Raw genomic sequence first — 16,609 nt, 5'->3', positions numbered from 1 at the left:
GTTCTGGCAATAAAAGGTAGACTCTGATTAATTCAAGATGTATGTTGTAAACCCAAGGGGATCTAATGAAAAAAGTAAATAAATAAATAAGAGAGGTCTGTCAAGGAGATAAAATGGATTCAAAACAAATAATTATTTAAAATAAGAAGAAGCAGGGAAGGAGAAAAAAAAGGAGAGAGAACGATATCAAACAACAACGAAAACCAGCCTGAGAGAGGAATGTTTTTAATCCAAACACCTCAGTAATCACATTGCATGAGAATGGGATAAACATATCAATAAAATGGAGCAAGTCAGATTGGATGAAAAAAGAAAGACTTTATGCTGCTTACAAGAAGCCAACTTTAAATATAAAGAGATGGGATAAAAGTGAAAGCATGAAGCAAGATGTAACATGCACACACTAACCAAATGAAAGCTAGAATAACTATATTATTGTCAGACAAAACAGGTATCAGAGCAAGGAGCAATACTGGAAACAAAGTGGGAATTGCATAAGAAAGGAGGCATTTCTCCATGAACACACAATGATCCTGAATTTGCATCTCCTGGCATCAGAGTTTCTAAACACCTGAGGCAGAAAGGGAAGGAACTGAAAGGAGAAATACACAAATCTACACTTAGTGTGAGGACATCAGCATTCCTATCCATGATTGATAGACAGTGAGCTGTGAGTCAGCAAGGAGAGAGAGGACCTTAAGGATGCCATCGGCCAACTATCTTGATTGACATCTATATAACACTCAATCCAACAACAGGAATTCCTGTTGTTTTCAAGTTTACATAAAATATTCAAGACTGACCATATCATGGACCATAAAACTCAACTCACAAAATTTAAAAGAAAAACCCATACACAGCATGTCCTCAAACAATACTGGAATTAAACTAAAAATCAATGAGCTAAGTATCTGAACAATTCCCAGATATTTGGGAAGTAAGCACACAATTTTAAACATCTCACGGGACAAAGAGAAAAGCTCAGAAAAAATAATCTTGAACTGAATACAAGTTAAAAAAACAATATATCAAAATATGCAGGATACTGCTTAACCAGTGGCGAAATTTATAGCATTAAATGTCTTTATTAGAAGAGAACAAAATTCTCAAATCAATTATCAAGCATCCACCTAAAGAAACTAGACAAAGGAGGGCATATTAAACCCAACACAAGCAGTGGAAGGAAATAATTAAGGTTAGAGCAGAAAGCAATGACATTGGGAAAAAATGTAAACACATTGGGAAAAGATGAAAACACAGAAAAAGCAATGAAAAACCTCGTTGTTTGAAAAAAGCCATAAAATTGATAAACCTTTAGCCATATTAACAAAGACTAAAGAGAGAAAAAACAAATTACCAATATCATGACACAATAGGAATATCACTACCAGTCCTGCAGACTTTAAAAGAATAGTAAAAACTATAGTAACTCTGTGCCTACAAATTCCACAACTTAGATAGAATGGACCAATTCCTTGATAGACACATATAACCAAACTTCTCTCAAGAAAAGTAGACAACCTATATAGCCTTATATCTATTAAAATCATTGAATTTTCAGCAAAAAAAAAAAAATCCATTAAAAATAAAATTCCAGGTCCAAAGATTTTATTGATGAAGTCTAAGATACCTTTAAAGAGAAAATAATGTCAAAAATATCAGTGCTTTTATGAGGCCAGCACTGTCCTACCACCAAAACCAGACACAGAATTTATAGGAAGACTATAGATCAGAATTCCTTATGACCATTGACTCAAAATTCCTCAACAGAATTTAATCCAGCAATGTATAAAAAGGATAACTACATGAGATTCATAGCAGGAATGCAGCACTGCTTCAACATTTACATTTCAAACAGTGCAATTCACCATATCAACAAAGATGCAAAACCAAATGACCATTTCAATAGCTACACAAACTGTAATTGACAAGATTAAAATCCATTCATGATAATAAAAAGAAAACTCTCAGCAGGTTAAGAATAGAAGGAAACTTCCTTAATACGAATAACAGCAGCTGCAAAAAAAAAACTAGATGGGTCATAATTAATGGCATGGTAAGATATAATTAAGGATGTGTTAGGCTGAATGTTTTTAACTTAATTTTCTGCATAGAAATTTCCAGAAAGTCTACAGAAATACTCTTAGCTCTATTAAATGAGTTTAGAAGGATCATAGGATCACCTCTTTGAAGGCCTCATCTCCAACTCCAACCATATTCTGACCCACGAGGGGTTAGGGCTTCGACATAGGAATTTGTGGGGGACACAGGCAGCCCATGACAGCTGCTTTGCCGAGATTTTCCCAATGATTGATAAAAGAATATTACTCTTTCTAGAAAAATGAATCTATTTTTAAAATACACTCAAATATTTCTTTTTTGCTAATTCTTTAATCACACAAATAACAACTAAAAAATATGTTTCCTGACATTACTTAAGTAAAATATTTATATATATACATATATGTGTATATATATATATACACATATATATATAAAATATACATATATGTGTATATATATATACACACATATATATATTATTCAACAGTTGCTAAATTGTTCTTTGTATTCCAGAGTTTATTATTATATTCTAAATATAGTATATAAAGTGTTCTCCAGCATTACTTACATGATAATTTAATTTTTCTTCATTTATTTTCTTTATATTTAAAGAAAAAAAAGTCTGTGGAATTATTATTTGACTAATGTGATGTTATGATGCACCTGTAAATCATCGACTTGTTTATAAAGGCAATAACACACTGATATAGTTTCTCTTTATGTACATGTTCAAGTAGAATCTACCTCTAGTGCAGAATATTTTATTTCACACATTTTTTCAGATGATACTACTTAACTTTTTCCATAAAATGGAGATAGAGGAAATTTGGTTCAGTAGTAAGTACTTTGACTTACGACGTAAGGGATGTGACTTTTCCTTTCGGCTCATTATGGATGAGTGTAGGTGTGTGTGGGTGTGCATGTATGTGTCTATAGATATTTGTACAAATGTACACTTATACATGCACACACGAATCGGTTTTTCATTTCATCTGTTCTCCCTTCAAATACTTCCTTATATTTTATGCTTCTTGAGTGAAGAAATGGTTCTTCTCACCATTTTTGAAATAGCAAACTGGGTCATGTGTAATGTAGATTTAGGAAGCCTTGTGTTAATTCCTTGTGTTAATTCCAGACTCCTAAATACTTTTCTGCATTGTGTGCTAGGAAACTTCTGACAGCTGGTGCTGCACATCTTCCACCTACATGAGTGCAAACATCCAGGGCACCAAACTGGTCAGATCTGAGCCCAAAGCATAGGCAGAGGAAAATAAAGGGCCTTAATGGAACCCAGTCACAAGCCATCAGTTGAAAGAGCAATAGAAAAAAAAAAAAGTATGACTAGGACATTCCAAAGAAAATAAAACTCATGGCAGATAACAGAGAATGTATCTTCAACGAAGAAAAGAAAACAGAGACTTAGTGACAGCACACAAAATACTTTTTATAATTGCAATCACACAGTTTCCAAACTAATTACCTTGTAGGTTGTAATTTGCAAATATTCCATAAGTTAAGAGTAGAAAACCACTATTTAGATTAGAATTAGTTGCTCAAATATAATTAATTGACCAAAATTTAGAAAAGTCTCAAAACCAAAAGCACAGAATGAAAATAAAAGGGACCCGGTATGAGGAAAATAGAATAGATATCCATGACAGATCCAACGGGGTCACTGCGAAAATAATAAAAGTTCCAAAAACATTTTTAAATAAACAATAAAAGAGAAGTCATACATATTACAACAAAAAGTTTCTGAAATGAAGATGGCTTGGGCATAGCAGTTGAAAACTTTCACTGACACCCAGTTAAGAACTTGACAGAAAAAGAAGAGAGCACATACGTTTGCAAATAGAATAATCAAACATCCATCCTACGATCTGCAACACTGGAAACTAGAAAAATTGGAATAAAATCTGCAAAGTAGCAAGAGAAAATAATCGCAGTTCCTGAATTATGTTCCCAGCCAAGATACCATCGACATCATTCCTTAACACAACCCAGATGAAGAAGATACTCAAGGACAAATAAAAGTCCTTGGTGGGGTGGGGGTGGGGGGAGTTATGTAATCTGAGGAGGTAGCACAATAAAGAACATGAATAGAAGAGAAAGGAGAAAGGGGGAAAGGATGATGATCTAGAAAAAACTTGCCTATTCGTAGGATTGATGTATAAATACAGACAATGATACAGATGATACAGAGGCAGACAAGTATACATGTGAAGTGTAGATTATTTAAATAGAAGTGGACTCATGCCAAATAAAATCTAATACTGTCCTACAAATGAAACAGATAAATTATATAAAAGATAAATCAGGACTTTGAAGAGGAGTATTGGGGAAGTAAAAAGTGTGTAAGTTCTAAAGGCCATGTGGGTATGGTTGAAGAGTGGGGTAATAAAATAATTTTAAAGGACTGACTTATAGGGTGAGATAGCATAAACACAAGGAGCATAAAATGCCTTGGATGTTAGAAATAGTTGGTAATCTGTTTTCGTATCAGAGTGGAAAAATTAAAGTTTGAAATATAAGAGCCAACTTCAGCTTCCAGCCAAGATGGAGTAATACAGAAAAAATTTAACCCTCCCATCAGAAACAATAAACTGGACAAAATATATGACACAGTGGCACCCAAGGTCACAAACAAGAGGAAGAAAGTGAGGTGAGAGTTCTATTTGGTACAGCTGACCACCTGAGACCGCTTCCAGGCCACTGGGCAGGGAGGGTAACTCCAGTGGAACCCAGTGGTCCCCCAGGGTTGAGAGGCAGAGCTGAAAGTCTGGGGAAGCCAAAGCAGTTAGTGCTCACAGCACAAGTCCAGCATGACTCCTAAAAGTCTGTAACTTTTTTTTTTTACTCTAACTTTTTTTTTAAGTTAATTTTATTTTTTTTAATACAGCAGGTTCTTATTAGTTATCTATTTTATACATATTAGTGTATATATGTCAATGCTGAATTTAAAATTATATCAGAATAAAAAATTACAAATAGGGCTTCCCTTGTGGCACAGTGGTTGAGAGTCCACCTGCCGATGCAGGGGACACAGGTTCGTGCCCCGGTCCGGGAAGATCCCACATGCCACGGAGTGGCTGGGCCCGTGAGCCATGGCCACTGAGCCTGCGTGTCCAGAGCCTGTGCTCCGCAACGGGAGGGGCCACAACAGTGAGAGGCCCACGTACCACAAAAAAAAAAAAAAAAAAAAATTACAAATACACTTTTAAAATGAAGGTGAAATAGCAGAAGGAAGATCTAAACCCACCCATCTGTGAGTCCAAGTCTTCATACGTGCCATTTCTAATCATCCTCAGTTTTCCCCAGGTTAGTTTAAATAATCTAAAAGCTCAGATTTGTGGAGTGTGAAGGTAAATGAAAGGAGTAGATGGCCGGTTGGTTATCTTGATGGATTAATGTGTGGCTCTTAAGGCAGACATAAAAATCATGGCATGCCAGATATTCTATATGAAGCATTAAATAGACAGTCACTACTTCCTGAGATATAATATTGCTTGGGTTTATCTATCAGGTATTCTTTTTAGAATATTTTTTCTAACTTTCCTTTGACATAAATTTAAACAAATACATTAATTTAACATGCCCTTTTTGTAAAAGTAAGCTGCCATATTTGTAGGCTCCTCTCCCAAAAAACAACCACGTGTTCTCTACCTGGCCTGCCATCCACATTAGCTGTTTGTTCAGAAGCATTGAGCAGTGTCTCCTAGAAGTACTGACTTACACTGTATCTTAATGGGCTACCTTGTATCTCTGAATTTCTTTCTATTTATGATACAAAATGAAATGAAACCCATTAAACCATGCGTCTACACGAAATCAGGGCATTTGTTCAGACCCAGCATGTTGTCTGAAGAGAAAAACATGGAAACCGCATGCAGGTTTTCTGATTGCACAGGCAGTTTCTCTGCTATCAGGACTAGCAGGGCTGTCGGAAGCCAGGACATCCAGCATTTTAAAGTGAGATCTCTCCTTGAGCCCTCCGTGTTCAGTAAAAGTTCTGAAGCTCATAGCTTCTTCCCCATCTGGAATTCCAGCTGCTATTAAACTGCTTCCATGGAGCTGGGATGACTCACATTTCATGTGCTTGAATCCTTTCTGTGCTTGCAGACAGAGATGGTAAATTAGGGATGCCTGCTGACTGTCGGAGACCTTCACAAACACCGAGGAGTCCAGCATGTGATATGTAAGTTGGCAATGAAAGATTCTTGCCAAAATCACCCCAGAAGAAAAACTAAAGGCTTCAAGTGAACATCTTGAAGGTTGTACCTGTCTGAGGGGCTGAGGGAGGTAAAAGGCTGAAGGGGGCTTCCCTGGTGGCGCAATGGTTGAGAGTCCGCCTGCCGATGCAGGGGACGCGGGTTCGTGCCCTGGTCCAGGAGGATCCCACATGCCGCGGAGCAGCTGGGCCCGTGAGCCATGGCCGCTGAGCCTGTGCGTCCGGAGCCTGTGCTCTGCAATGGGAGAGGCCACAGCAGTGAGAAGCCGGCGTACCACAAAAAAAAAAAAAAAAGAAAAAAGGCTGAAGGAACTGGTTTAAGACTGTTAAGGACTTTCTAATAAGTTACAATTTCCTAAAAGCCAGATGAGGTGCATAAGGAAGTGGTGTGAATAGAGGCCCACAGCTGGGCTGATTCACTTTTGTAGAAATTATTAAAATGTCCGAGTATCCAGTTGGGAGTTGGCCTAGGTGACCTCAGAGAGACATTCCTTCTCTGAATTTCTGAGAAATGCCAATCTTTCTAAGTGTCTATATTTGCAATTAGCAATAACAAATTCAAGCCAAAAAAGGCTGAAGTCCACTTTCTCCACACTCTTTACCTTGAATTAGTGAAATAAATAGCACAAAAGTTGGTTCTCTTCATTAAGCCATTAATCTGTACTTGTTGGAAACAACCCTTTTCTCTTAAAGAGATAATGTTTTAAGATGTATCTCTTGTTTTAGGCTTAAGTTTATCAACTGAGTGATTAGCTGATTTAACACACATTTGTGGACTCATCTGTGTGTCCGACATCGTAGGTGGAGCGCAGTAGGAATGCTAAGAAAAGGAACACAGAGACTGTGCCCTTCAAGAACTTCCATGCTCTGGGAAATAAGTCAGAAACAATTACAATATAATATGACATGGTTAATGGGAGAAATCCCATTTAACATTCTCTTGTTCAGTGAGAAAGCCATGTACTATATGGTTGATAGAAAGTCTCTGTTGGTGCACCCAGACAGAAATCACCAATCCAAGTCTCCATCAAGAGTAGACTGAAGGAAGCACTGACCTGTTAGACTTCCCCTGGGTGTGAACAAAGTTCCATCTATTCCTGAAGCTCATGTTTCTGTTGGTCAAGGGCAGTAACCTCCTTTTACCATGAATCAACTGTCTCCATTGCTCTCTCTTTTCATTCTAATACTTTCTTCACTTGGCTGTCTCAAGACTGTATTCTTCCGTTTTCCTCGAAGCATGCTGGTTCCAGTTTGAATCCATATTGGTAGATTTTTCCTTTTCTGATCTCCTAATATTTGCATTACTCAGAGTTGCCTTGTCAGAACTCTCCTCTCTTCTACTGATATCCACATCTTGGTGATCTCACCCATTTCCATGGCATTAAATGCCGCCCGCATGCTGAGAATCCAGCACTTATAACTCCAGCCATGGCTCTTTTTCTGAGCTCAGATATCCAACTATCTGCACAGTAACTCCACTTGGCAACAAGCAGGTTAATATTACCTCTATTTCCCTCCTTTATGGAGCTTAAATGAACATACAAAAGCACACTGTTACTTAACTGACTTCTCTATTGGAGCAAAGAGAATCTGATAAACCAACCCCATACTAAATTCTTAGCTTATCAGCTTACATTTCCCAGCAACGTTTTCACTTCAAAAATGCAAACTTTCAGACAAATGGTTGGATTTCGGTTTATGGTTGAGAGATGTTGGTATCCTCACATGAAGGTAACTGCCTTGTGTGCTTCTAAGAGGCCTGTTTTCACCACCCTGTTCCAACTAACCATTTCTATTAACCAGGACCAAGTGTAGTTTCAGTTTCTGCAAAGGGCAAATGTTGGTAGCATTTTTCTCCTCTCCCTCTCTCTCTTTCTCCATTTTCAGTCAATTTTGCTCTCTACTTCCTAAGAGTTTTAGAAGTGTTAAGAAAAAAAAAAAAATATATATATATATGTGTGTATAATATATATCTCACTCACATGACAAAAAAAGCAAAAACATGAGAGTTTTTATATGTTAAAATGTTGCATGAAAAATTCTGTAGTTGAGCCAGGTGTTAATATAACTTTTTGACTTTGTTAATCAGAAAGGAAGAATCAGTACTCAGGAAAGACAATCTTACAAAAGAAGCCAAAAATCGGAAGGAAAATAATCAAAGCAATTGCTCTTTTCTCATTCGTAGTAAGAATTAAAATAAATTCTTGGGAAACTAAATTTCTCAAGCATATTTTCTATCTCATATATTTTATTACCTACATAAAATATGCAAAATGAGGGAAAAAAATTTGAAATCAATTCTTAGTCTATAACCATTAGCTTTTCTTCAGGATACCCATTCTACTGTTCCTTAAACACACCTATTTCAGGCAAAGTTAATGGTTTCAAATGGGCTTCTTCGCCTAAGTTGCTAGGCATAGAGATTTTTTATCAGGAACTGGGGATTTAATTCTGTAGGTTTAGAGAAAAAGCACATAAGTTTTGTAGATTGTCTTCTCACATAAAAGGACAAAGAGATTCTCTTTAAATAAGAAAAATAAAAAGTACTTTTAAACTTTATGTTCTACAAAATGAGTATTTAGTGCACCTCTTCAGTGTTTCAGTTGGTCACATATAGCACCCTGAAATAAACTCCAAGGAGCCTCAGTCACCCACTGGAACAGTTGGGGGGAAGATGCCACTCCTTGTGTATGTGGTGGTGACGACATGGCAGTGGTTTCTGTTGAGTGTTACCAGCCCAGTGAAAATGCTCCATGAGTGGGAAGAGACCCCAAGAGAAGGCAGAGGATCGTGTTCTGAAATGTTTAGATGCTGAATTCAGAGACCCCTTAGTTCTCAGTGGGAATTGTGGCCACCGCAGGCTGTGCCTTGGAAGGTTAATTTTGCCCAGTGCCTCGGTTGCTCATTTATCAAGTAGGCCTCATAAGAGGCTTGGAGGTAAATTCAGCTCTCACTGCAGTGCCCAGATTTATCCAGAGCTCAAAGTATGTGAGCAACATAAATGTGCCGCCGGTCCCAAGCCTGGCGCAGAGGTGGAAGAATTTAGGACAGAGTAACAGAGACACGGATCCGATGTTCAGCCGTGCCCCCTGCTCTCCTCTGCTCCTTGTTTTTCAAGGAGGCCAGCCAGCCGGCATCTGAGAAACAGCACCAGCCCAGGTGCCATCACCTGCCACTAGCCAGCTCTGCGAATTTTAGTTTGGTTTCCTTTACTTTGTATCAAGGACGCTGGGCTGAAGTAACCCCCAGGGATCTTTCCATTGTTAATATGCACTGATCTAACCAGTGCCACTGCAGACACACCTGGGCAGAATGGTTGTCTGTAGCCGGTTCCTATTAAGAAAACACTTATATAGCAAGAACTTATTTTTCTTTCAAGATGAATGGGTATCAGTTATGTTGCTGCTGCCAGGCTGCACCTGCCTGGCTCTGAGCTGGTGGGAAGGAAGGGTGAGGGACTTCCGAGGACACAGTGAGGGCAGAGGGTAATCGCTTCTCCGAGGTGCTTACTTTGTCAGCTTTGCTCACTTCTGTGGCCTCAGGACTCACCGATATGTGTGACAGATGGTAGCTATTCAATAACATTTTAGAATGGATGAATGAAGTCACAGAGCAGTCTCAGACTCTGTGAGTGAGTTAGATTGCAAGAGGGTTGAGCATCACTTCTTTTTCTAATGACGTGATCAATTTCATCATACTGTAAAAATTTCCATTGCAACTGAATCCAGTGTAAAAAAAAAACCCAGAGATATTGAAGAAAATTCCTACTTACTATAGCAACAAGAATCGATAGATGTTTCCCTATTTATAGATCATGCATATTAGAGTTGAGGAGACATATTATGTTTCCATTTTTCTATATCCAAATTAATAACACTTTCCAGCTAAAAGTTTTCTCCTTCCCTGCTTCCATCACACAGGAGAAAATGAAACTAGTTTAAAAAATTAGAATTAAATGAGCCTTTAAATTATCAAAAAAAGAAAAGCAAATGGAGACAGAGCTTTCAGATTCTTGGTTTTCATTGGAAACCTTCGCCGGTATTCTGCACCGAGGTGCTGCACACTTTCTCCCTGCACGTACAGAGTGGGGGAACTGTGAAGACGGTGAGACCCACCTCCCCAGCCCATGCTCTCTCCTGCCCAATTCTAACCACTCGGTTCCAGGTACCTCTGGCAGAGCTGAGGATTTGGCAGTGAGCAGGGCTCTTACGAACGTTTTTCAGGAAATCCCAGCAGCAAGAACACTTGAAGCGGAGAAGGCTCAGTTTAAATCCAAGCTCGGGTTCCTGTGGTTATGTTTTCTCAACTGCAAAATTAGATTAACAACCAATTTGAACCCAGAATATTGTAAAGTAGATGAAATGAGAAAACACACATAAACCTCTCAGCACCAGGCATGGAATGCAGTAAGCACTCAATAGATGCTGATTAAAGTCCTTATTATTCCAGTTTTTAAAAATCCATGAGGCTTCTCCAGGCCAAATCAGTAGCTTAATACCAGAACATTAATTTCCAAGTTAGTACAACAAAAATATCTTTACACGGCTTATTTCTTCACAAGTTGAGGCAGTATTTTGGGCCACGATCAGAAGTTGACAAGTCGCTGGTGCAGGTGAAGTAGCAGAATTAAATGTTCCTGTTCTCACGGGCCGGCAAGTGTGTTGGAACCTCCGTTGGACCTGCATCAGGAGGCCGGTCCTGTTAGGGACACGCATTCTTATAGCAGCTGAACGCACCCGTGTACATCACCTAAATCACACTGTGCGTCAGTCTTGGAATATACAAAAGCAGAGTTTAAAATGAGCTCTCCATACCTTAGGAATATATGTTTTTTGATGTATTTTAAAAGACATTTTCTTTATTTGCAGTTTACCAAAATTGACCATTATATTCAAATGCTAAGGAACTATATAGGACAGTCAGTCAATTGCAATCAGAAGAAACTGTTAAATTCTCAACTTCATTTAAAATAATATCCTCTGAAAATCAATATCACAAGAATGTAAATTTTACTGGATAGGAAAAATGTTATTGCTAAGTCTTCACTTATGGGGAAAAAAAAGAGTGGATAAAATATAAATGTCATCTCAAGTATATGCCTGATGTTTCAAAACAGATCACATTCTAGATTAAGACAAAGGAAGACAGGTAAGACTCTGCTTTAACAACTTCTACTCTGAAGGCCATTAATTATAAACAGCTAGCACATTCCAGACTAGTCTATGGATTTTTGTCTAATTGATCTTTGAGCTGAGACTAGTGATGGACAGTTCTTACCCAAAAGGACCGATGTTTCATAAATTAAGGATGGTGTCAAATTATATTGTAATAAAAATATCCTTATTATTAAAATAAATGAATAGAAACAAACATGTATTTGTGATAGCATCATATGCATGAACTTCCTAACCATTCATTTTAATTTGCAAAAGGACAACAGAAATTCTCACAACCTGGGAGGCAGTGTAACCAAGAGGAAATGAGTAGAATTAGATTGTTTTTTTCTTTATCCATCAATGAGAAAGTTAAACAAGGCTGATAGGAAAGAGATGAGTGCTTTCTGCCAGACATGTGACTGGAACGTGCAAACTTTGATACCAATGAGATAGTAACACTTCCTGGTGAAGCCACCCACCAGCTGTAATACCCGCGGGGCAGAAAACTCTGTCCGTTTTATGTATAAAAGCACATTGCTGAAATCCTTAAGTTGAAACTCTACTCTGAAATTCTAATCTCCCTCTGAACTCATTGAATTTTCTTTTTCCATACTTATTTTGGAAGATTCGAGATGGCTGTAAGTCCTTGGCCACCTCTCCCACTAACAAGAGGGGTCTAAATTTCCTCCGCTTGAGCTGGGGCTGGCCTTAGGGATTTCCTTTGCCAATTGCCTGTGGCAGACAGGCCATCCTGCGACTCCCAAGGCTAGGCCATATGAAGCCCTGCACCTTTCCTCCCAGAATCTGCAAGCACTGGCTCTGGGTGAGGCAGCCTCCACGGAAGGTGCACGAACCAGAAACCATCGGGCTGTGAGAAAGCACAGAGGATTCGCACGGAGAGCCCAGGCACCAGATAGGTGACTGAGGAAGCTAATTTTTTTAAGCAGCTTTAATGAGGTATAACTGATACACAAAACTGCATATATTTAATTTATCTTATTTGATGAGTTTAGACTTAAAACCATCACCACCGTCAAAGTAATAGACACATCCATCACCTCCAGAGGTTTCCTTTTGCCTCTTTGTTTATTGTATTTGTTTTGTTGTGTTGTTTTAAGAACACTAAATGTGAGATCTACCCTCTACCAGATTTTTAGCGGACAGGACCCTGTTGTGAATTACAGGCACTGTGTCGTAGAGTAGCAGCCCACAGTTCACTTATCTTGCACACCTGAACCTTTACTGAACACCGCTCCCGCCTCCCCTCCTCCCGGCCCCAGCTGCTGTCATACTCTCAGCTTCTGCGAGGTTGACTGAGGTCACGCAGTATTTGTCCTGTGTCTGGCTTACCTCACTTAGCATAATGTCCCCCGGGTACATCCATGTTGTCACAAGTGGTAGAATCTCCTTGTACTTTTAAGGCTGAATAGTACTCCACCGTATGTATAAACCACATTTTCTTTATCCATTCATCTATCCATGGACATTTGTGTTATTTCCATGTCTTGGCTACTGTGATTAATGCTGCAGTGAACACAGGGGTGCAGATACATCTTCAAGATCCAGATTTCATTTACTTTGGATGTACACCCAGAGGTGGAATTGCTGGATAACATGCTAGTTCTATTTTTAACTTTTAAAGGAACCTCCATACTGTTTTCCAGTAGCTGCACCATTTTTTAACTTCCCACCAACAGTATACAGACTAAACACCAGGGAAATGCAAGTCAAAACCACAGAGTAGCTGTTTTGAGCATTCCAGACTCAACAGATGCCACATGGGAAACAGAAGAACCAGGCAGCGACCAGGACTGATCTGCCAGGTCCTCCACGTACCTCTGTCCATGGGAGCTGGAACAGCCCCCTTTGAGTCCCGCCTGCGTTCCTGACCCACAGGGTTGGGACTAGAGTAAGGGAGTTGTGGCTTCATGCCACTGTGTTTCAGGTGGTTCTAAAACAGATAAGCCAGATACGTATCTTCAACCAGATTAGTTCTTTAATATCCCACAAAAGGGAATACTTACTTATCTCATGAGTCCGTGAAATTATCTATTTCTCAGCTGCCATTTATTGTTTTCCATACACATTACAGTCCCCCCTTGTTCTGCTGTGATCTAGACCTTGCAGTATAAAGTTTAGTGTTAAAGACCCACTGAAGTATTTACAGGAAATTACTACTATTTACTATCAGTTAAAGTCACAATTTCTTTTCAGGTCAAACTGTCAGTTGTCAAAAGCCTTACAAAGTAGAAAACAACTCAAACCCCAGAGGGTAATTCTGATCCCAGTCAATTAGGTTGTGTTTGTCTTCAGGTGGCCTCTTAGTTTTCTTAATCAGATTAATTTGTTTTTTTTGAAGAATTTAATTCCCCTTGTCTTTCTTGAATTCCTATTTGCTATTTTCACTCAGCTGATCTCAACATATTAATTTCCTCCTCATGTTTGGTTGCAGTATAATAAAGCAGTGACAAAAACAGTGCCCCACACGTAGGAAAGCATAGGGCTACTCTTTGCTGTGTTTCTGGTGACCATTTGTGTTCGCGTCACATGGTGTGTAACTACCGAGAGTGTTTCGAAAGGAAATGAGAGAAAGGGTTAATTAATAAGGATTAAAACACGGAGTGACTTTGTCAATTAAAAGCGTGCCATTTGTTTATATGAACTGGGAATTGGATTTTCCTTGCCCACAGTATCTTAAAAGACTGGAACTTTGATGCATCCGTCAACTATCAGAGGGAGGGGTCTGCTTTACCATAAAGTAAATACACTGGTTATTTAAGGAAGCTTTCAGTAATATTTAGAATAAAAAGTCGATGAAGTTTCTAAGAGAAAAACCAAACCTCAGCACTTAGGTGTAGCAAGTTTGCCATCTACTGATCACTACGGTATCTTTTTTTTAAGGTAAAAGGAAATTTTGAATGTGATGTGGCTGCTGCATCTGAAATAGTAATATCAATATTTTAAGGCAAAAGCATTTTAAGGCAAGAAACGTAGCTTCCAGGTATGCAGCCCTAGGCTGAGCCTGGCGGGGAGCCAAGCATGAGGCTGGCCAGGCTCCAGAATCATTCTGCCCGGCAGGGCACACGGTGCCCACCATGCGAGCTCCTTAAGATAAGGTAGAGTGTGTCTTGGATCCAAAAAGAGGGACAAACAGGTGTGCCGTTTTGTTCTCCATCGTTTTCTGCACGTTCTGAAGCAGGCTGCCCCCCGCCCTGTGACCCAGCACATCTTATTCGCAGTGTAACTTCCCTCTGCTGAGCCTACAGGCATCTCAGACCTCACTCTGGAGGCTGTGGTCTAGGCAGCTGTAGGGGACTTGTCAGATAACTGTCTGGTGTTACTGTTTCGGAAGAAGGGCAAGCAAGGTACTAAGCTGAGTAAGTCTCATAACAAAAAAGAGGTACAAACAAAATACTCAGATGAGTCGAAACATAACAACGCTAGCGGGTTTTGTGCTAAATCACAGCCACGCTCGGCTGCAGAGGAGCAGGGCCTGTGAGCTCCCGCCGCAGGGCTGAGCACACATGGGGGTGACTGCACAACTCGTAAGTAGCTAAGGGAAATACTCTAGACGTCACCCTGCCTCTGAGTATAGAGTCGAAGTAGTTCAGGCAAAGGGAAATAATACCACTACTGATCAAAGTTTAATTTCTTATTGCTTAATTACTATAAATATTTGGTCATTAATCCAGCCAGTAACCCTTCCCAGATATGGTAACACCTGATCCTCATATGGACGTCCAGGCATCAGCGCAGGGACCATTGTCCCATTTCCTGTGTGCAAACGTTGAGCCTGTGAGGATGCAAATGATTGCCCGGGTCAGGGAAGACTGGTCATGTCCTGATGGGGCTGATGCTTTGGTGTAACGTATTCCTGGGTGATCACACACAATCCCATCTACACCAGACCGAATGGTGCACCACAGTGTTAATTCTCACTTAATTTATGCTGCATGCAGTTGGATTTATTTAACAACTTTTTAAATGTGGAGGCAAAGTCACCTACCTCCACGGAATTCATCATAGGATAAGCAATCATTTGTGAATTAATTCAAGAGAAGAGCTTGTTTTCCAAAAGTAAAAACTAAAGCGGCTTCACACGTGTGGAGCCTTCAGGTATCCCAGTTCTTTAGGGAAAGAGAAGGCATTTTATTTTAGAATAAAATTCCAAATTAACAGATGTCAGTTTGAAAAAAGAAAGGTTAATTTTTCTTTGAGAGTGACTACATTTAATTTGCAAGTCATGATTATTCTAAAATCATTTCATTTCTGTTGAAAATTGTTCCGAAGAAGAGAACAGGTTTTATTTTGTTTTGTTTTTAATACACGGCTCTAAGTTTTAGAAGACTTTTCGGAGGTTATTATTCATACAAAATGTTTACTGATAACTTAGTTTTGTCAACACATTTTTCCATCTCTTGTTCAGTAAACTGTTTTTAAACCTTTACGCTGGAGCATTGGGCTGAAAGAACAGCAATGGAAAGCAATCGGTCATTCCCACAAGGAGTTGAGGGTGAATAAACAGACGCTGGTGGGCGTGCTGTATGTGTGTTTGTGGGAGGGGGCAGGGCACAGCATCGATTCTTAGGCTGCAGATTCAGCCAGTTCTGTTTTGTGTGTAGTCAGGTTTATTTTAACAAAGAGCGACAGGTTTGTTGCTTTTAGGTACTTGTAGCAGACTCTGGGGTCAGAATCCTTGTTTAGAAACCTGACTCTACCAAAGGCTGAATGTGTGACCTTAAACGATGCATTTACATCTCTGTGCCTCAATGCCGCCAACCATAAAGTGGAGATAACAAGTGTGCGGGCCTGTGTGGCTGGCGAAATGGTTAGATGATGACTGGGCAAGTGCAGAGAACAGTGTCTGATTCATAAATTAAAACTTTATTATTATTATTATTTTGATGCTTCGTTTCAATTACCTTCTCATCTTTTGAAATCTTAATTTCATAAGCTTGCAAGAATTTGATTATCCTGATTACTAGGGGATTTTTGACTCAGTAAAATCTAGAACACAAGGGTGTGTATTTCACGTAACACAGGATACGCAGTAACGTCAGTGGGTGAAAATCAAGAGAGGGCAGAAGCCATCAGGCCAAGGCTTACCCCCATTTTACTGTCAGGCCTGTTTAGTGATGTGCCTGCTAGAAAAAATGCACAA

This window comes from Pseudorca crassidens, chromosome 21, assembly GCF_039906515.1.
Source record: "Pseudorca crassidens isolate mPseCra1 chromosome 21, mPseCra1.hap1, whole genome shotgun sequence".
Taxonomy (NCBI): domain Eukaryota; kingdom Metazoa; phylum Chordata; class Mammalia; order Artiodactyla; family Delphinidae; genus Pseudorca; species Pseudorca crassidens.
Note: the sequence above shows the minus strand (reverse complement) of the source record.